A 22,986-nucleotide genomic window follows, 5' to 3' on the forward strand; every position below is an offset into this window, starting at 1 on the left:
AAATTGGAATGCACAGATAATAAAATGTTCTTTCATTCATGTCAAAATTTTCTTGAAGTTTCATAATGCTATTTTCTGTGAGTGCGTGTTTTCCCAGTATGTGTTCTTGTCTGACAGATTTTGTTACTTAATATCCTGTTTATTAACATACATCCTAAAACAAGCTCTAACATAAGGATATACCACTTGCATTTTTCATAGGAAAATGGGAAATTGAAATAACTTCTTAGGCTGAAAAGGGACATTTTGGGAGTATTGGTCTATTAAGACCCAAAAAAAAAAAAAAAGGAATTTTAGGGACATGGGCCTTTTAGAGTTGGTTTTCACCTGTCCAGATGAACTTTTAGAGACTGTGAAAATGGTGTGGAATTGTGAATTGTGGTTGGTGATGATTGTGAATGATAGTTTTAATAATTTCTGAAAAGGGGAAGAAGTAGAAAGTAGTTGGAAGAATAAAGTCAAAATAGACAGTCTTCAGCAGGCTCTGGGATGCTTTGGTAGGATCTTGCTGGAAGCAAGACTAAACAGTTAGTGTTGTACTTTTATGCAGCATAAACTATCCAACCGCAATGGGAAAATCAGAAAGTGTAATCAGAAACTAATTGGGAGATGCACTGAAGAGATTGAGGGGGTTGGGGCACATTCCTCAGAAAATGGCAGTGAGGCCAAATTACTAGAAACCTTTATAAGTACCACAGGCATACAGGGACAAACTTGGAAAGGGATGAATGAAATAAAAGGATCTAGGGGCATAATAGATACTCCTTGTGCTTGCAGATGGTAAGGGAAAACCAAAAGGCAAGGAGCTCTACCTTAGTAACTGGAGATGAAAACCTCATGACTGAGGCTTCTATGTTCAGGTGGTTAATGCATGCATCATGAGGAGCCTGAGCTATCTTGGGGAGAGAGCAAGCTAGGACCTACTTAAAATTAGATGGTTATTTTAAAGTCATTTGACCCCCATGACTCAGACTCATGGCAGCACTCTCAGTCTAGCTTTTTTAAGCTGCAGAGCCATTAGACGGAGCAGTGTCTCTCTCCTGCCCCTGCCCAGTCCCAGGAGCTTACTCCCACTCCTGAACTCTGCCCCTTCTTGTGCTGCCACAGGAATTCATCCAGTTATGTGGCAAAACAGGGCAGGGAGTTGATTTGGCTCAAAAGTTTTGATGTTTTAAGAACGCTTTATGTTAATTTTCGGAAAACTGCTTTCACCTACCCAGTCCACTGCACATTTACATTGCTGGTAGAAGGGCATCAGGGAGAAGTCTACTTTCAGTGGCTGTGCTTACATCAACTCTTGGTGGACCTACAGCACTGCCTCATGAGTGTAAGCCTGAAGTTCCAGCATATAAGAACTATGAGGGTGTCGTGGTTATGCCTGATGTGATTGGCTGTATCTTCTTACACTTAGCACTGAACTCTTGTTATGTCTGCTGTAATTGTCCTACTCTGAGCCAGTTCAAGTTCAGTAGCCTGTGAAAAGCAAAATTATTCTTTTAAAAACAGTCTTCTTGTCAGGGGGGAGAATGGGATGATGCCTTTATGGTGGCAGTGACTGAGTTGCCTGAGATAGACTCAGCTCCACCTTTGGTGAGTGGGCTGTAGCAGCCTTACGGTTGTCAGCACCTATCTTTGAGAAGTTATGTGAAGCTGTAATGACCCCCTTTAAAAGCTGGGAAAGGAATACCTGTGAACTTATTCAGACAACTCAGTTTTCCTCCAATTCCCCAGAAAGATCCCGGGCTGACTGAACAGAAGCACCCATGTAAATAAACACCCACGCGGCTCATGCTGGCACCAGCTGTATTAAATCAGCTCCCTGGCTCAGTAGCAAGTGGAGAGAGGGAAGGAGCAGATAACAGTGATTTCAGTAATGATTTTAACAAGTCTCTTCTACTTAGTGATGGAAATGTCATGTGTAAATGTTGGGTCAAATGGCAGAGGGAGGCAGTACTGTACCATCCTCCATGGGAGGCTTGTGTATCCTTGCTGGAAAAAAAGGAGGGACATCACTTCTCTGAAATGCGAGAAAAGAAAAAGAACCAAAAAACTTTATCTAACTGAAAAGTTGCTTGTAAGTGGGTGAGAATAAATTCTTTCTGTTCTCCAGGTAAGACAAGAATAATTAAATTTCCAGGAGAAGGATTCAGATTGGTCACTGAACTACTAAGTTTTAGCAAAGACCAGAGAAACATTAGGTGAAGTATAGTTGATTCTCTCTTGAGACAGTAGGCTTAGGAGCTTCTTGAGGTCTGTTTTTGAGATACTATTTTCTAGTATTTCAATTAAAGAGGAAACATGACTCTTAACTGCTAGTATACACCAGCAGAAATTCAATGTGTAGACAATTTGCTACAAGATACCTTCAATTAAATTTATTTTGCTTCAGAGGAGCAGAAGGACTGTTAGGCATTACATGATGTCCTGTAGTTCTCTCAAATATTTGCAATTAAACTCAGTTTCAGTGTGCATCAATAAACACTTGGAAAACTAATCAAACCTATTCGTATGCTATATTTCTGTGTTTCTTCATTCCCCATCTTCCTCTTTGTGAGATGGATAAGGGAGCTGCTTTTAAAATTTTTGTTTGTTAGTTTCAAGAAGGAGGCTATGGGTGATTGCTATAAGCAAAACAGCTTTGCTTGAATGCACCTCAAACTGCCTGAAAAATAAATGTGTAAAGGTTTAGAGGATCTTTAGGTCTTTTTTTGAGGCTGTGCACCAGATGGAGAGCCTAACTGCCTGTTCCTCCTGACTCTTTGCTTACATTTTTTTCAAATATTAGTGAAGAAAAGTGCAAAAAAATCAATTAAGGAAGAAACATTAGTGAAGCTTTTATTTTTTTAGAGAAATCGGAAATGTAAAAACGTGCTTCACAAAATAAGTCTTTGTCTCTGTCCAGTGGTGTTTTTTCTTGGTAGCCAAATTTATCATTCTCCAAGATTCTTCATATTGCCTGTAACTGTGAATTTTTAATCATCTTTGGGACTGAATGTTCATAGGAGTTACGAGGCAGTATTGAAAAACTTCAGTGAATGTGGTTGAAGTGAGTGGGGACCTGTTTGGGAGCAGAGAGCAGATTTAATGTTCATAATGCTGACGGGGTGAGGGATGTGTGCTGCCAAACGTGCCAGTCAGTGTTGAAGAAAACTCCAGTGTCTCCTGAAGAGCTCTTTCCTCACCCTGCTTGCTTGCCCTCCCATGCAGCACAGCTTTTCAGCACTTCTTACATTTTACACAAAACATATGTATGGGGACAGTTCAGCAAAAAGACAGAGCCAATATATTGTTCTCTTAATTTGGTTCACATATGGCCTTGTATGTGTGTTCAGCTTACATTAAATTACTTGAACCATGGATTTAGTATTTCAGAGTGAGTTTCTTAAGCATTATATTTGTTATGAAGATAATGCTTCCCCTAGTGGGAAAAGGAAGACTGTATTTTTACAGTGACACATCTTTGTAATTTGAGATGACATTTCTTTTCAGAGCTTAGACTTTGTGCATGTAATTATAATAAAACCCCAGATTCTGGGTATTCTAAACTGCAGGCAAGCACAGTTCAATAGAGGAATGCAAGCAATTATTTTTTTAGTAGTTTTTATCATTACTTAGATGCCAAAAGGAAAGAGGTGTGTTCCCCCGGAGCTTGTATGAGGTGCTAATTCATAAAAGTTAGCCAAGATGAGAAGGATTCTTGTTAGCAAGCAAAAACATTTACCATGTTAGGATTGGGTGGCAGCCCTTTGTGCCAAGGGCTGTAAGTGTCAGCACACCCAGACTGGAAGAGCCAGGCATGGACAGAGACCTCCCTTTGGTACCCTCTCTTCCTTTAGTCCACAGTCCTGATCCAGTCTCAGTTTTTTGCTCATCTGTGGCCTGTCTGGGGGACTCCACTTTTTCACAGCTCACCTTTCACTGATCATCTCCTACTCACCAGTCTTCTGTGAATCAAACTCCTTCATATTCTCCAGTTCTCCATATCTGATTCCTGTACCTCTGCTGCCTCATCAGCAGGAGACTCTCACAGTTCCCTTTCTGAGGCTCCCCTTGCTTTATCTGCCCTGGGTTACAGCTAATGACATTTTCATCTTTCTCTAGGTACCATGGTCTAGTGCACTCATCCCAGCAGCCTCTTCAGTCCATCCTCTTACGTGTTTTTTTTTGTCACAGAGAAAAACCTGTTTCCTTTTGGCTTTTTGCCATTTCCATACTCCCAGCCTCCCAGTACAGGAAGCCTCCCCAGGGTTTTGCATGCTTCTGCACTTGTCCATCAGTCCTGCATGGTTCTGAAGCTGTGTGTGAGTGCATCCCCTGTCCTGCTCATCCCATTTACCATGCTGCCCAATGTGTGCTGCTTCTAGGAGGTTGCTGCATTTCCCCTGGGATCCTGTTAATCATAGTTCAAAGGCTATATTTTAATTTTTTTCCCCTTGCTGATTTGCATGTCATTTAAATATGTTGATTTTTGAAGTAAATGAATATTTAAAATAGCTTTTTTGTTTTGTTTTTAAATTAATTGTCTGGTTATAGCCAAGACACATGATGCTAGGCTCAGAGTAGAGCTCATCTCAAGCTTGGTGTTCTAAAGAACATTGGTTTTTTCCTAGAAATATTCTCTCTCTTCTCTCAGTTAACCATGTAAAAGGAACGATGGAAACAGGTGTGCTCTGAGTACTATTTCAGTAAGTTGGTGATAATACAAAGAGATAGTTCATTTGTCTAAGGAATGCTGGTAGTGGGAGCTTAACTGATGTGTGTCTTTGGGGGAAATCATTGAAATTAAATGTGTGTATTGTGAAGATCCACACAAAAGTACAATTTTTGCCTCCGTTTGACATGAATATCCCACTGACCAACTGAACTTCCAGCTCTGTCAACAAAGGAAGTATAGTGAAGGATTGTTTTTATATTTTTTTTCCAGACACGTATTGTAATTCGTTCAGTAATGAAATACAAGTGTGCCATGATTTGGAAGTATCTCAAATATCCCTTCTTAATTCTTATGGCCTGGTGATGACTTCACTCCTAGAAGAAGCTGTTTCTCATGCAACTCTTCTAGAAGTCAAAGGTTAAAAAGCTATGTAGACAAATGGTGACGTTTAAGAAAATTTCACAGTGTCATTTGAACCAGTATTGTTCAAACTGTGTTAGAGTTTGCAACATTTCCTGGTTTTGGTGCTTTGTAATTGTAATCTAATCTTTTTTGGTTTGGAGGAGAGTTAAATCATTGCGAGGGACTAATTTTCAAAAACTGAAAGAACATGAAAAGTCATAGCTGGTTTTGCTTGAAAGTGAAAATATAAAGTGGAGTAAGTTTCTATGTTGAAGTGAAAATAGGAGGACATATTACAGTAGTCACTGAAAAGCAGTTGTTCAACATACACCTCTCTAATGTTATTTTTTTTTTGGTAAAGACTAAGACTTTATAGAAAATTTATTTATGTAATAATGCATTTTTATAGTCCACTTCTATAATACTTTAAGTATCACATTGCTAAATCCTGAAAGTACCTTTCAAGGATTCTTAAGCTAGTGCCAGTAAAATGAATTTATTTTTATAGCAGATTTATTATTATACAGGTACTGCATTTGCATTGCTAGAACAGCTCTTGCCACTTCATGGTCATCCGAGTCCAAATCTGGTCATGCTACACACTTGAAGAATGTGAATTGGTAGAGCAAACCAGCAGCTAAATATTAACACTGCTGCATGCCTTTACAAGGTGGAACAAATCTGTCACATTACCATACAAGCAAGCTATAAAATAAAATAAAGTCTCCAGGGACCTGTCACTGGCGTGGAAGTTTCCACACAGGACATGGCTGAGGCATTTCACTAATTGCCAAGATTAGGATTAGGATGTGAGCTGGAAATGTGTCTGTTGTCCCAGGTGTGTGCTTGTCCAGCCTTGTGCATGTAGAAGGAGCCAACCTAAGGATTCTTCAGCATAGAACAACTTGGGCATTGTTTAGTTTGTCCTTGAGCTTTCCACTGCCAAAGTACCCTTAATACAACATCTAACTGCCAGTGGTGTCTTCTGGTCAGAAATAATCAAAAGCTTTCTGTACTTTTACATGTTTCTTAGAGCCTAATGGAAGTTTACTTATGATTCAAATATTTAGGAGGTGGTGCACATATTACAAGTAGCACTCAAAATAGAAAAGATCAAGAGAGTTTGTAAGGGAAAAGTTATGAAAGTCAATTGTCCTTCTGCCTCTTACTTTAGAATGAACTCTTTCACTAGGTATTTGAAATTAATCATGACTGTTAAGAGAAACCAAAGCATTTTTAATGTACTTTTTGGTGGTTGGGTTTTTTTTAGGTTTTTTGGTTTTTTTTTGTTTGTTTTTTGTTTTTTGTTTTAGTAACAGGCACATTTTTTAAAATGTTCCACTACTTCTCCACAATTATTTAAAAATTCTGGAAGTAATAAATTTGAGGTTTTGCAATGATAAAATTCAGATGCTTTCTTCTTTACAAAATGGTGACACACAGCCACCTAAAAGGAAGGAAGGATGTGAAAAACAAGACCAAAGGAAGAAGGATGCTGCCTTAATGAGGATAGCAGAATCTTTGTGGTACTGGTTGCTTGATGTTTCCATCTTCCGACAGATGCTATTTTTGTGTAGAGTTTTTCCAAGGGATGAAATGGTGACTCCATGATCTAGAAAGTGATACAAGGTACTGCTACAGGATGCCTTGATTTGAGCATTGCTGTTTTTGATGTGTACATTTCAAGACATCTGTTCAATACATCCTGGGAAGGTGACGTCCTTCTGAGATAAAATCAGGGTTCTTTTGCTTTTGCAGTTAAGCTAACTGTTTACCTAAGCAGCTCCTAACTTTGGTTTGGTATTTTGGATTATTTCAGAAAATCTGCCAAGTGTGGAGACTTTATATGAGATGACTTTATATGAGATGACTTTATTTATAACATGCTATTCTTAATTGAGGATGTGAAATTCTTACTATGTGAGAAATAAAACAGCTATATTGAATATTTATGCATTACTAATAAATAGTGATAAAGTCAGGATCCTATACTGAAGGTAAGAGAATTTGTGGTGATCTTGTTTCACTTGGGCTAGTTGGAGTGCCACTTAAATTAATAAAGCTCTTTGACTCAGAAAATTAGACTGAATGTAGTCATATTTATTCAACAAAAGTTGTGCTCATATAGCCAAATCTAAATCTAACAAGATTTTTCAAAGTTGTTGTATACTCTGAAGTTTCTGATCATAATTTTAGGTGATATGATAGGTGCAACACTGTTGAAAGAAACTACTGCAGTGGTTTGATTCTGCTTAGTGCCCAGTACATTTGAAAATTGTGAAATTTATTTTGATTTTTATAAAGGAGGTGTGAATGTTAATGGTGTTGTTAAACTAAATGTTGTATATGTTTTTTCCAGTGGTTTTTAATTATTACTATTTTTAAAATTTGATGCTTTAAGTGTTTCCCTATCAGCAAAATGCTCATTTAGTTCCTCAGAACTTGTTTGATGTTCAGAACCTCTTGAAGGTGTTTTGAATCACATGGCCTTTTTAACACCACTTTTGTCTCCTTTTTGAAGAAATTGTAGCAAGGAGTCAGGTGTTATGGGTGCATATCAAAATAAAAAAAACCCCACATGTATCTTTTTACTGTCGGGGTCCAGTTTTTGTTTTGGCAAACAGTATCCATCCTCCCAGCCATTCTGCTGCTGTGTACAGTTTGTAAATCACTGTACTGTGTGTTCCATCTGTGAGACACTGTGGCATGACTATGTTTGTGACTGCAGATGTTTGGATTCTGATTTCTGTTGAGGTCTGTGGAGATTAGTTTTGCTCTTTTTTTCCCCCTCTAATTTTAGTTGGAGTTGAAAGGAATGCCAGACAGAATAAAATTGCAATTCATAATCTTGGATCTGCCCCTGTGGAGAGTCCTACAGGTTCTGCAGTCTGAATGTCCTTCTTCTCCTCCTTCTCCAGCTTGGGACAGCCTGCCTCTGTTCTTTGCTCTGCTTTTATTTGTCAACCAAAACTCCTGATCATAGATCATAGAACCTCCTGAACTGGAATGGGCCCAGAAGGGTCATTGAAGTCCAACTCCTGGCCCTAGGCAGGTTACCCAGAGACTCACACCCTGTGTCTGAGAGCATTGTTCAAATGCTTCTTGAACTCTGCCAGGCTGGTGCTATGACCACCTCCCTGAGGAACCTGTTCCAGTGCCCAAACACCCTCTGGGTGAAGAAACTTTTCCTTATATCCAACCTAAACCTCCCCTTATACAACCCTTGGGTCCTGTCACTGGTCCCCAGAGAGAAGGGACCACTGCCTGCCCCTTCTCTTCTCCTTGTGAGGAAGCTGCAATGAGGTCTCCCCTCAGCTTCCTCTTCTCCAGGCTGAGCAGACCAAGTGACATCAGCCCATAAGGCTTCCCCTCAAGGCTCTAAAGCATCTTTCTTGCCCTCCTCTGGATGCTCTCCAATAGTTCAATATATTTTTTATATTGTGGCACCCAGCACTCGAGGTGAGCCCCCCCCAGCTCAGAGCAGAGCAGGACAATGCCCTCCCTTGCCCAGCTGGCCATGCTGTCCCTGATACCCCCAGGACAGGGATTTCCCTCCTGGCTGCCAGGGCACTGCTGGCTCATGTTCAGCTTGCCAATGACCAGGAACCCCAGGTCCCTTTCCATGGCACTGCTCTGCAGCCTCTCTTTCTCCAGTCTGTACATCCAGGGTTGTCCTGTCCCACATCCAGGCTTACCCTATCCTGCACAGCTATCCTGTTTTCCTGCTTTCTTTTCTCTACTGTAAGTCTTCAAAGTAGTGCCAGTCTAGAGTGATGCTCACTTAGGTCATGTCTGGTGATGATAGGGGTGTAAACCTTTCAATTTCTGGTGACTCTGGGAACTACTGCCATTTGCACATTCTAGTTATTAAAAAGCTTTTAAATAAAGTAACTTCTTTATCTTTCTAGCCCTGTATATTACTTCAATTGAATTCAGTTTTATCTTAATGAGGTACTTTTCAAACCCAAATTATTTTACTTGATGATCAAATAAACTGTTAGAGGCAGAGAATAATAAATATTATAAAAACCTAATATAAATAAATATCCCCTTTAAAGCAAGCACCAGTGAAATTAAAGAAATAATCCCCTTGTAAAACTTTTGCTTACATTACGTCTGGTTAAAATATGCTAATGGTTACTTTATCAAGCAGACTGAATCTGCCCTAAAAACTTGAATTATTTAATAATTGACTTTTTCCCTCTCTTTCAACTTCTGAATTACATAAAGTAGAAAAAGATACATAAGCCAATTTAAATGGAGTAACCATTTTCCTTGTGCAAGAAACCTGAGTTGAGCCCAAAGGAAATGTGATTTTAGCTAAAAAGAATATTTTTAATAATTACTCTGTTGAAATTTATATACTCTTTTTGATCTTTACTGTGCAGATTTCTGATCTATAAGATAGTCAAATGGATGAGACTTTTTAAATAAATTTTTTAAAAAGCTAGAAGATAGCAATAAAGTCACTTAACTCCAGCCTGAAGAGTAATGCCAAAAGTGAAAGGCCCCTTGACAGTCATGAGCACTTGCTGTGTGTCTGTAAGGCAGCAGTCACAAGTTTAAGGTTGTGTATAGCCAGGATTGATACCCTTGTGGTTAACGACATACTTTTATAAAGTAGAGGTAGTGATTTTAATGACTTCAGTTTTTAACTTCTCAAGCAGTGTAAATATGAGATTAAAAAAAAAAAGAAGTGTTATTTAGATGAGAGGTTTAAAGTGTGGTCTGTTCTAGGGAGTGATTTGGGAATACATCTGGCGCGTTAAGGATGTTGCCATAAGAATGACATGTTCTGAACTTTGAGTTTTAGTGTGACTTCTGCAGATGTGCTGGCATTGAAAGGCAGTCTCGTGATGTGACTTTGGGTGGCTTTGCTAACATTTATCACTTTTATTCCTGCTTTTTTGAGGGCACTTGTAACTTAAAATTGTCAATATTTGCATATTTTATAGTGAAATTATTAAGCTGAACATTCATTCTTGAATCTACATGGAATGTTCTGAAACAGCTAGACATGATTTGCAATGAGCATTGATTCTAGCAAAATGCTAGTCTGGTAGGACTGAGATTTCACCTTTCTTTTGTACATGACTTGAGGACTTACATTATCTGAGGATCATTTTCTTGCGTTTATGCTGGTATGTTACTGCTGAGAACACACTGCAGATCACAAGGATGTATGCTTAAGGATGAAGGATAATTATAAATTTTAAATTTCTGTCTAGATGTACTCTGGATGGCACATCTTCTAGAGGTGTTTACAGGCAGGGAAGGTTTTTGGAAAGCTCATGTTCAACATCTCTCTGAGTCCCCTGAAATTTGCTAATTATGGTATAAAGCCATGTTGTTAGTGCCACAATGTATCATCATCTTTGTAATTAGGAAGCTTGCAGTCACATTACAAGTAACTGCCACAGTGAATTCAGCCAGTATCCACAATGATACAATGCTGGTCAACCTATTTTGAAAAAATATCTTGCAAATCCAGATGAAATGAGGTTATTAAACATACAGGTCATACAGGTATAAAAAATGGAAAGTAATGATTGTATTTGTTTTCAAGAATAATTTAGATATGCATAACTTTAGAGATACTTTCAACATTCTTTCACAAATACCAATAAAAATTAAAGCACCCTTGTTGGTTACACTGTTGGAGAAGGGAGTATGATCAATACTATTTTAGTATAAAGGTAAACTCCGGGGACCTCCATCTTTTTCTGTCACAATAGCATGCAATAGCTCATAAATTTATCAATTTACCAATTTATCTCATAAAATGATACGTGCTTTTGATAATTAAAGTACTTGTGACACCTATGTCAATCTTAAACCCCCTGCATGAGTGTTCCTGGACAGTTTTGCCTGTGGTCCTGTTTGCATTGTCTTGCCCCTTCACCATGGCAGCATTTATTTGATTGACCTCATTGTGAAAGTAATAAACTAAGCTGTAGCATTAAAAAAAATATGAATAAAAAGGTCGCTGCATTTAGTACTCGCATAGTTTAATTCCCGGGTGGATTTGATTCATTGAAGTGGCAGGACAGGAGTACGGCTGGGACTGCAGAAGGGGGAGCAAACATGTGGCAGGTCCCAGGAAGAAAGGTCTCTGTGGCTTTACCCACTGTGGCCCAGAAGGTCTCAGGGGGAAAGGCCTTTGTCACGTCCTTCATCTTGCCCTTTGGGTGCCTTATACCTCTTATTGTCAGGATCTTTTTTTTGGAAGAACTCTGAAATGGATACTCAGCCTGCTTCTATAATAGGCTGTGTTTATTAACTTGAGAAAATTTTGATTAATTTTTTTGATGAAGTATGAGATCTTTAGTATTGACCTTTTACTGGATGAACGACCTTAAGCTTATTGTTTCTAATTTTAAATAACAAGCATGGATTTTGAAGCCTATTTGTGTCTGCTTAATCAGTGGAAGATATCTTATTGCTGAAACATTATCTGTCTGCTTCTTACAGTTTTTAAATAAGCTGCTCACAAAATATTTACAGCTGAATCTCAATGTTCATCAATGTTTGCACTTCTGCTGACCTTTACATGCAGGAATACAGGTTAGGAAGATGTTTAATTTTACTCAACTATAACTTTTCCATCACTCAGGAAGTTGCCATAGAAAAGAATGGATTTTCAGCCTCTCTTCTAAACCATGTTATTTCCGTTTCTGCCATGAGCACTATTTACTTTTCTTCTTGTACCTAATTAGTACTGCATTTTTGTAAACTGTCAGATAGCAAGCTCTTCCCTGGATGCTCATGAAGTATGCTTTTATTTACAAAATGCAGTCTGCAACTGAAGTGGTACAATAAAAATTATGTTGTGTGCTTTACAAGAGGAAAAAAATCAATTTTTGTCAGCTTCCTGTCTAGTCAACAAAGAAACGTAAAAGAAAGAGAGGACTGACAAGTTTGTTTCCTTTTGCGTCTGGCAAATATTGCACACTAAAATAATATTTCCTGTGGCTATTTTGCTCTCATGTTCCAACATTTCAATTTTTATTAAAACTGGATTTTCAAATGTCAATTTGGAAAAATATGGGTTGGAGAAAATTTGGTCTGTTTTTCATTTGGGCCAGACAAATAAATTGGAGAACATGTCGATAGCACCGGTTTTAACTTGCAACTGTGTTTTAAAAATGGCATCCAGTTGACCTGTCACATAAGTAAAAGTGGGTTCCATGGCTGAAAAATAAATTGAAAAGAAAAAAAGTTGTTTGACAGTCAATCTATGTTATTACTCAGTTACTTTATTAATTCTAATTGCTCTTTAATTGATATGTTTATTTGCAGTGCAATGTGCATTTAGAATGTCACAATCCATTTGCAAGTGAAAATGGGTTTTGGATTAAGGAGCTAATTTGCATGGGAAGACATGGCACTATAGTTTCTACCAGTATAAATATTCTGCTATGCTTATGTAAGGGTGAATTTCAGAGTAAGTTACAGGTTCAGGCTACAGGACTTCAGGGCAATATAATTCACACTGAAGATTTGCACTGCCTTTCTCTGAACTCCTGTATACCATAAGGCTCTTAACTAAGAAATGAATACAACATGAGGTGTAACTACTGGAAATGTGCATTTAATTGAACAAATTGTGAGTTGGAACCATCTAATTTGCACCTAAATCCTCTTTCCATGTAATTTTGATGTTCATTGGATGGACAAGACAGCAACATCCTGAAAGAGATCCAATCCATCCACTCTGGTGCACACAAATTCTGTGAGCTCTTGCAAGTCATTCAGGTCATTGATAGCTTTTATTCCAATGTTGGGATACTGCTGCCCATCAGAGAGCAAAAGATGTGGGCTCCTCTCCATAACTCCTCATTCTCAGAGAAGTTTTGCCATCCATAGGGTGAGGCTGTGGCAAAGCTCATCATGGTTTTTGTTCAAGTCAGGTAGAAGGGAGCCAAACTGTCATAAGTTATGAGTGTCCAGGTGTGTTTGTTAAAGACAGAGGCTGTTGTTCACTGAGGGAAGTATTTTCCTGCTGCTGGCATAGTCTGTGAAGGATCTAGAGCCAGCACCTTGCTGCAGATGTGAGGTGGTGCCTCAGGGGCATTACTGAGTCTTGCACAGCAGACCTGTGAACTGAAATAGTGATTTGGGGGTTACTTCTCAATTATCTGTCCAGCTGCTGAATGCCACGTGTGTTTTGAGGGTTGAGGTTTGTTTTGGAGTCTTTTTTTCCTCCTATTTTCTTCTCTCTAAACTCTTTCTTAAGAGACACCGCCACTTGGAAAAGCCCAAGCGTTTCTGTGCTTCTCAGAAAGGAAAAAAAGTGTCCTTTGGGATAATTTCTTTGTAACAGCAAAAGAAAGTAAAACCCCACTTTTTTTACTTCTGGCCAATCATCTTTGTGATCCTTCACAAGAGCTGAGTCCTCACTTCTCTATTGAGCAAGGGCTTTTTTAAACCATGAGCTTTGCATTTAAGAGGAATATCTCTTGAAAGTTGTGACTCTTCAACAGTCAGAGAGACCCATATGTATCTGGAGTCTTTAGATATGCAGTAATGTCCTTTGAAATGTAGCTTGAACTGAGTGGATTATTTCTGGGGTTTGCAGAGTCTTTAGGAGAAAAGATGTTGGTGTGTCCTGAAGAGAAAGCAGCTCATAATCAATGGCATCCTTGACTGGAGCAAAAGACAAAATTCAGTGGCCTGTTAAGGAGCAGAGAAAGCAATACTTCCCCTTATGGCTTTTTAGGAGTCCAAACTGATAAATGACTAGTGGTTTGTTGCTAAAATTATCAGTGTAACAGAACTAAAGTTGTAAGATGGAGCTTAAGAGAAGGTGCCCAGATAGATTAATGACTGGTAATTTGTTAAAATATTTGAGAGAAAATGTATGGTGTAGATTTCTGGTACTGCTTCCAGTCCAAAAAATTATGGTAGTATTATATTATATATAATGCAAATAGTCCAAAAATGTATTTCATTTTAGAAAGTACTCTTCCAATTTTAGACCTTCCCTGTGGTGCTGTAGTTTCTAGAGCTGACTGTCTGCAAGAAGTGCCTGAAATCTTTCACTAGGGCAATTAAATACAGCTTTTTTTTTTTTTTTTTTTTTTCTTTACTGTAACAGTGACATTGCCATAGGATGAACCTGCTTGGAAAATCTTTGAGATCTGTGGGGAAGAAAAGTGGGTTAAGTAGGTTTATCAAATGGATTTTTGTGTATTTTGGCTGGCTGCTAAGTAGACTAAACATGCTACATGCTTTTTAAATCCTGTGTTTGACAAGGATGTTGAACTGCTGTAGTTACTACTGCTGTTTCCAGAATACCATAAGGCTCTTAAAATGTACAAATTAGTTGCTCATTAACAATCTTGTGATTCATTGTTGAGTCTGTTGGTCAGAGTGAGGCCATTGTTGCCCTACCTGTCTCCTCTTCCCAGTATTACTGAGGAGATGGAGCTGGTGTTGTGAAGTGCAAACAGTGTATTTAAAATTGTTTACATTGATGGTTACTATTTAATTGTCAGAAGTGTTGAAAAAGTTGAGGCTCCTTTCAGAAGAAAAGATAACATCACATGTTCTGCTCAAGAAATCACTTGGACAGCTCTGATAAATTCATGCAATAGAAGTTGCATATGTTCTGCTAAAATCTGCTAATCTTTAAATGCCCTGACAGACTCCTGAAAAGGTTTTATTGGCAATTTGTCTATACCTGCAGTATGCCGTGGAGGTCAGTGGAGTCTTCCACTAAGGTTTTCCTTGCAGAAGCTGCCACATTTGACAGGTATGGGCAGATCTCCTGGTAAGGTCAGACGGGGCTGTGTGCTGTGGATGTTGGTGCTGTGCTGGTACAGCCACAGCTCCAGGGGGTGATTGCAGCACTGAGGAGCTGCTGCCCGAGCCTGTGCAGAGCCTGGCTGCAGGTCAGCCATACCCACTTAAAGCCACAGTGTTTCCTGAGTAAGGCAAGCTCAGGCTTGGGAGAGCTGAAGGGTAAGGAGCTGCTGATGGGGAGCAGAGGACTAAGAAAGGAGCAAAGGGACCCTGGTCATGCAGTGTATGTGACATGAAGGCAGGAGCCCTCCTGGGACAGACCTTTCCGTGGTAATGGTGTTACCTGGAAGTGCACACAGCCTCCTCCACTGGTGATGGATCACACTGCAGGAGGATGGTGAAAGGAAATAAGGAGCTGCACAAATAGTGCCCAGCGGAAAGCCCTGCTCAGGTGGGGTGAGTTCAGGACACAGCAGTCTGTGCCTGTGCTGGATTGTGTCACTTGGGTTTCTCCTCTGCGCTCAAACACAGAAGTCAGTTTATCTTTTGTGCTTTTCTCACATCCTTTGGTGTGCATCCCAACTAAGAGGATATTGCTTCTCCATTTATTTAGTCTAGGCGAGAATGCTGGGGACTGAAGATCTCTGCTTCCCAGCACTGTGTTTTTTAAAAGCTGTTACTTCTAAATGTATTTGTTTATGTTGATGTTCATGTGTATCAGCTAAGGCAAGGGAAAGCACCGCTCATGGATGTGCTGTACACATTTGCAAAGTGGCTTCACTGGCTTCCTGCATCTCTCTCCTGAGGCATCTCCTTTGCTTTTGGGTTTATGAAGATGCCTTGCTGGACACGGGCTGCAGTGCAGGAGGGCTGCACCTCCCCTGCAGGCTTGCTCTTTCCGTGCACTCACTCCCCAGTGTAATGGGGGCTTGCTGGGGCCAGACAAGTGTAAAGGGAGGACTTAGTGATTGGCTGGACTGCGTGGCAGAGGTGGCCTCTCCATCAGGCCCAAACCCACAGCAGCCACAGGGATGGCCCTGTGCCTGTCATGGCCCACGGTGGCACAGCTCTGGGGCTGTTTGCCACAGTGGCATCCATCTCTTATCTCATTCCCAGTGCTGCTTAGAGAGGGCTGCTCCCTGTGAGAGGAAGGAGGGAGGGAATCCACCTTAGTAGTTCCCTCTCATCCTGGTTCTGCCTCCAGCCTGGGTTGGAAAGCACTGGGAGGTGGAAGGTGCCTGGGAGGGGCTGCAATGCCTGCTGAGCTGGTGGCCACCACCGCCTCTCCCTCTGCCTCAGCCTCTGCCTAGTGTTGGTGGCATTGTGTTTTGCCTCCCTGCTGGAACTGTTTTGGGGCAGGCTTTTAACCATGCTGAGCGCCCATACTCAGAGTTATTAGGGATACTCCCTGTGCTTGTGAAAATGGGGTCGTGCACTGAACAGCAAAGGCACAGGGGCCAGGGAAACTCTGAAACAGTTCTGGGGAGCAGTGAAGCCCTGCAGGTGTGGATTTATTGAGAAGACAGCAAGAAGACTGCCACCTGTCCTTGCACCACCAGCCACCACACCATTTTAATGACACTGTTTCCATTTTGCCAGGTTATGGCTAGATCCAGCCTTGTACCTCTGGCAGGTGCTGTAAGTGGTTGTGTGGATCCATCCCATAAAGCAGCAAGAAAAACAAACTTGTGTGATTTGTTTCAGAGTCCACAGCCTCTCTGCCTCATGAACAAGAAAGATGTTTGATATTTTGTTAGCCCTCCACTTGTATATGTGGGGATTGCTAATTTCAGTTTCACCAAACCATGCAAGTTACAGGACAGAGGGCTTAGATCTGTTCCCTGCAGGACTTTCTTTGCACTTTGCTTTGTGAGCTCCAGGATAGTTGGATATGAGGCGGGTGGTGAGCTCTGCAACAGCCATGGGGGGGTTCTGCAACAGGATTTCCTGTCCTCTCTGCAGGTTTTTTCAGGTTAGCCGGATGAGGAATGGGAGTTTCTTACCTGTATCAACTGGCTTCAGTTTGCCTGTTCACAAAATAGAAGAGCTGAGTGACAATTGTTAGCAGTGATTACCATAATCGAATTTAGAAGGGGTCGTGCCCTTCGAAATGTATTCCTGAAAGCGCCTGTCACTGGGTGTTAGGAAGCCCTGGAACATGCTGTAATCCTTAGCTGTCAGTGAAGAAACACCAGTGGCTGCAACACCAGAAGATCTTACTGGCACCTGGAATTTTTTCACTTATTTGAAAATAAAACTAACAGTGGAGTTGTTGTATAGGAAAAGAGTACGAAACCTACTGGGTGGATTGGTAAATACAGTCTTCTCTGTTGGAGGCTGAGCAGTATCTGACAGTCCATGGAAATAAGCCTAGTAGATAGTTCAGTAGATAATGCTCGTGGGAGGCTTTTTTAGTTTGTATTCACAAACCAGTTACTTGCTTTGAGTTGTGCAGTATGGAGTTCTATGATGTGATATTCTGAAATTTCCCTAAGTAAGCAGATACCTTGATTGTTTCCAGAGCTTCCTGTAAAAGAATGTAGCTGAAGGAAACAGTTGTTTTAAATGTCCTTTCTGTCCAAATATGGAACAACAGGAATAACTATATTTCCTGTGAACTAACGGGAAGCCCCCTAGATTTGCATCACTTTGTGCAAACGATGTTCACATCACCAACAGGAAGGTCATATTCACAAAGCAGCCTTTAGGGTAGTCCCATGACCCTACCTCCAGGATAGACCCCTGGGGAATTTGGAAAAGAATGTGAAAAATGAGGTCCCAGCAACAAAACATTTCAGTGCCAGCCATCTGATATTCTTTTGATTAAGAAGACACAACTCTTTTTTAAACATATTTTAAGTGAAGTACTTCCAACTGATGCTAATTTACAAAATAAATATTTTCATGAATAGTTAATTTAAAATATACAAAATTCTGAAAATTTGCTAATGTTCCTTTGAGTGACTAAGGTACACTGGAGATAGATAAGAATCTGTGGTCTGTCTGCAATTTTTGCATGAACATCCTGCATGATTATGGTAATTCTAAAAACAACAACAAAACAGCCCTCCCACCAGCCAAGCAGAAAAACCGTGCCAAAAATATATGAACAGCCCCCTCCTGTCCCAATAGCCATAATGATTTTTTTTCAATTGTTTTTTAATAGAGTTTTTCTTAAAATTAATTATCATCCAAAAATTGTACAAGGCTTTTCTCAGACTCACAGAGTATTCTGAGTTGGAAGGGATCCACAAGGATTGTTGAGTCCAGCTCTTAAAGTAAATGGCCCCATACAGGGATTGAACCCACACTCTTGGTGTAACTAGCACCATGCTCCAGTCAACTGAGCTAAACTTCTAAATAAAACTAGAGCTGAATTGTTGTAATTAGTTCAGATTTCATCATGCACAGCAGTACTTCAGAAAGTGACTTGCCATTCTTTTCAGATATTACAAATATGTTAATTTGTAAACTTCTAAACTTAAAGTTCCCCTCAGACTAACAGGACTACTTAACTCACACACTGGCATGCAAGTAATCATGAAGTGCCACAGTTTTCCACTGACTGTGTAGGTCTGTTTTCATCTGGGCCAAAGCAATCCCCAGAAGATACATTTGAAGAATGACTCTGCATTCACAGAGAGAAATGAATGGGAACCACGTCTGCTTCCTCCTGTTACACTCATGTACATCAGCCTACAAGCAAAGCCGGTGTTCAGGAGAGTGAGTACTGTAATCCTGAAGTTTAATGAGTGTTTGGAGATTTTTGGGTTGCATGTATTTCCCTTGTTTAAACACAGGCATCTGGTGCATGTGCAGGACATCTTGAATGGCACTGTTCTGCTGTCCTCTGATCTGCAGAAAATGGAAATGACACAACCAAGAACTTTAAATAGCTACTGCATGGCAGAAGCTTCCAGTCACTGCTGACGAGAGCTGAACTTAATTTGGTGACCTAGAGCGTTAAAGCTTCAAAACCAATAAGTCTTCCCTTGGTTTGGGGAATTCCCTGAACAGTCATAATTGGAGTCTACCCAGGATTTGCTGGGAAAAAAAAATTAAAAAAGGAGGTGAAGATAAGCTGCCAACATTGGTTTGTGAAGGGTCTTTCTTATTTATTTTGTTTTTTAATAATGAGAAAAATAAGTCTGGAGAGGTGGAAAGACTGGAGCTTGCTGACATTAGAAAAAAATTTTCTTTTGTCTGCTATTTTTCTGTCTGTAGACATCTGAAATTGATGGGTTTACAAAGGACATGAGAACTGTGCTCAACTTCTGGTCTTTGCTTTAAGTCATCAAAATGAAGGAATAGCAGATGTTCCTTTTCCTAAACCATTTTAAGAGTTGAAGTTCACATAATCGGTTCAGAAAAACTGGCTTTGTATCAACTCCTTTAAGGGTGTATAACTAAATTTTGCTAATTGCTAAGACAGTGCAGATTTTTTTTGTTATCTTCTTTGTTCTAGCTAAGTGTAAATCAGGAGTTTTAGCTACATGATTTTTTTGAAAGTTGTTAATGGACTGTAAATCAGTTAACAAAATACTAATTTTAACTAATACTAATTTAACTAATTTTAGGAGTTTCCTCTAGTGGTACTTTGTACACAAAATAGCAGTTCTGCTAATTCAGTAGTGATATCTAAAGGTTGAAGACAAGAATAGTAATACAGCCAGGGAGCTATTTTGACATTCTGGAAAGAGAAGAAAATACGAGAGGAATGCAAGATAAGTGTCCTGCAGTTGGCATCAACTCCCTGTTTCTGTATTTGGTGGGATGTGAAATGTGAAGATATTATTGATCCAGCTCATGTCAGCTACATGAGTTGCATGCATGTGCACTTAGGAAGAAGTGCCTGCTACAGAGGGATGAATCTCCCTTGGGTTTCCAAGAGACTGGGTTTACACAGATGTGCAAAAAGGTTGATTTTGTGGAGAGAGAAGATTCAGACTTAAAGTTGTCCCTGTCAAACAGCCATCCTGTTGGCTTAGCCTTTCTTGTGTTTCAGCGTGAAACTGCTATGGTAATTCAGCTCAAACTGGGGTTTAAACTGAAGCAATATAGAGTGGGAAATCTTTCATCAGAAAACATTATCAGTTCAAGCATCCCCTCTAAACAGAAATTGTCATTTTATAATGATTTAATCACGAGATGAAGTAATTATGATTATTTTTACCTTTTTGAAGCACTTTGGCTATGAAATAGGTAATTTTTGAATAGTCAGAGGATTTTGACATCTCTTGTAGCCTCACCTATCCACAGGATTGTCTGTGATTTGAAAGACAGTATATTTTGTGCAGGACAAGTCACTATGTTCCCTGAAATGAGATTTTAACATGAACAGAGTTAAGTAACCAGAGGGAGTTAATTAAATTTTACCTTACAGCTGTGCTTTGCAGGCTTCAGTGTGAACTCTGTTGATACCTAGGCAATTAGCCTAAGCTGGTGGCTGCTCAGCAACTGAAATTCAGCAAGCAGAGCCTGAGGTGATGTTGTGGGAAAGGGAACTACATTTTGTCTTGAGAAATGCACTTCTCTAAGAGAGTGTAGCTTCCAAGAACTGACTCTGCCTTTGTATTTTTTTGGAGATGTCTGTAGCCTCCAGAAATTTCCAAATATGTGCAGTAGGTGCATTTCCAAATATGGCAGTCATCGCCCTCCTAGGCTGCTCATCTGGCTGTTTGCATCGTTCCTGTGCAAGTTCCAAGCAGTAGTCCTCAAATGCCAGGAAAGTAGCTGGATGTGAAAAAACAGGGCAGAACGCAACAAGTCTGTAGCTGTGATCTGACAGATGTCTTACAGCCTGCCTTGCAAAGCAGAGTTTGTTCGTCTGCTGCAGGGAATTTTAGCAGCTTTCTTAGCTCTGTCACTGACAGGGCTTAAGGCTTGTAAGGCTCAGTATGTGGATCGTGGAAGCAAGAGGTCCAGACTGGGACACCCATTCATTAGCAGGACTTTTATTGAACTATATGTTAATGTGATAGAAAATAGATAGGTGTCCTTTAGGCAAACACTCAGGCTGCATGTGGCACCTCTGTGTGTGTCGTGTTGAAGGGATGTAATCTTTTTATAGTTTAATACTGATTTACTAGGATGATTCACTGAGCTTATCAGTTGCAGACAGTCTGGGAGAATGAAATGGAATGGAAATGCTTGTCAAGAAATGAAACAATTTGCATCACTAAAATAAGCTTTTGCTTCTGGGCAGACTTATATTTTGGGGGTGGAGTAAGATAAAATGAATGTCCTGTAATGTTGCATGAGAGACTGGCCTGTGGTGCAAGGAAGCTATGGCCATTTGAAAATTGTGAGTGTATTATTCAAAATAGGGGAGGTACCTGGTGCAGTGCACCTGACCAATCTTTGGATTAGCCTGTAACTGGCTCCTGAACAAGGGATAAAGAGACTGCCTTTTCATCTGTCACTCCCCCCACAGATTATGCTTCCTGCCCAGCACTGTTCCGTCTCTGTTTTGGCACTTGGAGGCCAGCAGTGATTGTTCCAAGCTCCCTGCAGTTTCTGGGGCAGGCGTTGTCTCTCTGAGGATGTCTGGGAGATAGGACAAAGTTATTTCTTTCTATTTGTCTCAATATCTCTAGTCCTATATAGTGGGAAATCATTAAGTGGATTGTTCATGTCATGAGACTGATTTAAAACCAAACTTTAGAAATGAACAATGATTTGCATAGTTTCAGTTTAATTGCCTTGTGATGATTCCTGTATGTGCTATAATCATCCTTCTCTCTTCCAGCATCTCATTACTTAAGCGCCCTTTGATCCACAAGCTTCTTCCAGTCTGGCCCTCCCCTTTTACCAGAGAAGCAGAAAGAAAAACCTCATACTTCTTCCTAGTATAGGCAGAGTGTTATCACGTTGCTCAGATTCTAAATGCATTTTAGGAGTTGAGGATAATGCTATCCAGCAGTGGCTGTCGTTGCTGGCCAGCCTCCCACCCACCCACCCACAGAGGCTGCAGTCAGTGGCAGCAGGAGATGATGTTGCTGTGGAATAAAGGCAGTGTTTTGCAGAGCAGGTGCCTGTTCTGGCATGGCAGGCTGCAGCCCTTGCCCCAGCAGGACCTTGTGCAGTTGTGCTCCCTGGTGCTCAGTACCTTCTTACCTTCCTTGCCTTTGGTTATTCTAATCTGAGGCATTAAAAACAGGAAAAATTGAATATAATGGACTCATTTTTGTGGGGACAAAAAGAGGCTCTAAAGCACAAGCCCATTCTTCTGGCTATGCTAAATTTGAGAACAAAACCATACTTAAATAACAACATAGGTTTTTTCTAAAACAGTGCATGTTAAATAATAGGCTGAGGAAATATGCAGGGATTAACTTGAAAACAGATGTTTATAATGATTCAGTGACTTATGTTAAGTACATTCCCAGATGCAACTAAAACAGACTTCTGGGTTTAGGGGATGTGTTGATAAAACTGATAACATTCTACATGATCCTGTAGGAGGAAGTATGAGCTGCAAGCATGCGTCCTCCAGCTGAGATCTCACCAGTCTGAAAAACTAAGCGAGGTCACACCAGGTCACTTCTTGTAATGGGAGACCCAATGTTTTTCCAGGCATAACCATGTCCTGCAAGGAGTAAAACTGATTATTCAGTGGGTGGCACGTTTCCTTTCTGATCCTTGCTGAGGTTCCACTGCAGAATGTCTAGGTGTTGTCTTCAGATCTAGTTCTCTTTCTACATTATATGATAAAAACTCATTCTAATCATGTTAATTCTCACCTTCGTGTGAATTTATAATATAACATGGTATAATAATGTAAGTAAAAATTGTAAATTGTCAAAATCGTAGCTATTTTTGCTTTACGTCAGTATGGAGAAAATTCTACTTCAAGAAACAAATTCAGTGGATGTACATATACAAAAAAAAGTGTCAACAAAAGCAATAAATTTTTTAGGAGATAGCACTGTAGTTTCATTGGATGGCCTTTTTTTTTTAAGTATTAAAGCCCCATTTCTCTTTGATGCATTACTTTAAAATAAAATGTATTTACCAAGTAAAAATGTTACTGTATTATTTAGCTTTCTGGGTTAATATTTATTGGTCTCATTGGGGGCTTTCCAAATTCAAAACGGATTAGGTGCATTTTCTTTTCATTTCCCTGCAGTACTGAGATCCCAGTAGACTGTAGAGCCTGCAGGTGTAGAGGGACAGGTGCCCAGCAT

At 40.0% G+C, this 22,986-nt stretch overlaps 1 protein-coding gene across 2 annotated transcripts in view; it reads left to right on the top strand.

The window, feature by feature from the left end:
* COL4A1 (collagen type IV alpha 1 chain) overlaps positions 1-22,986 on the top strand; it is a 120,303-nt gene that overhangs the window by 25,118 nt on the left and 72,199 nt on the right. The gene's annotated exons all lie outside the window — the stretch shown is intronic.

This window comes from Zonotrichia albicollis, chromosome 2 (genome assembly GCF_047830755.1).
Source record: "Zonotrichia albicollis isolate bZonAlb1 chromosome 2, bZonAlb1.hap1, whole genome shotgun sequence".
Lineage (NCBI taxonomy): Eukaryota > Metazoa > Chordata > Aves > Passeriformes > Passerellidae > Zonotrichia > Zonotrichia albicollis.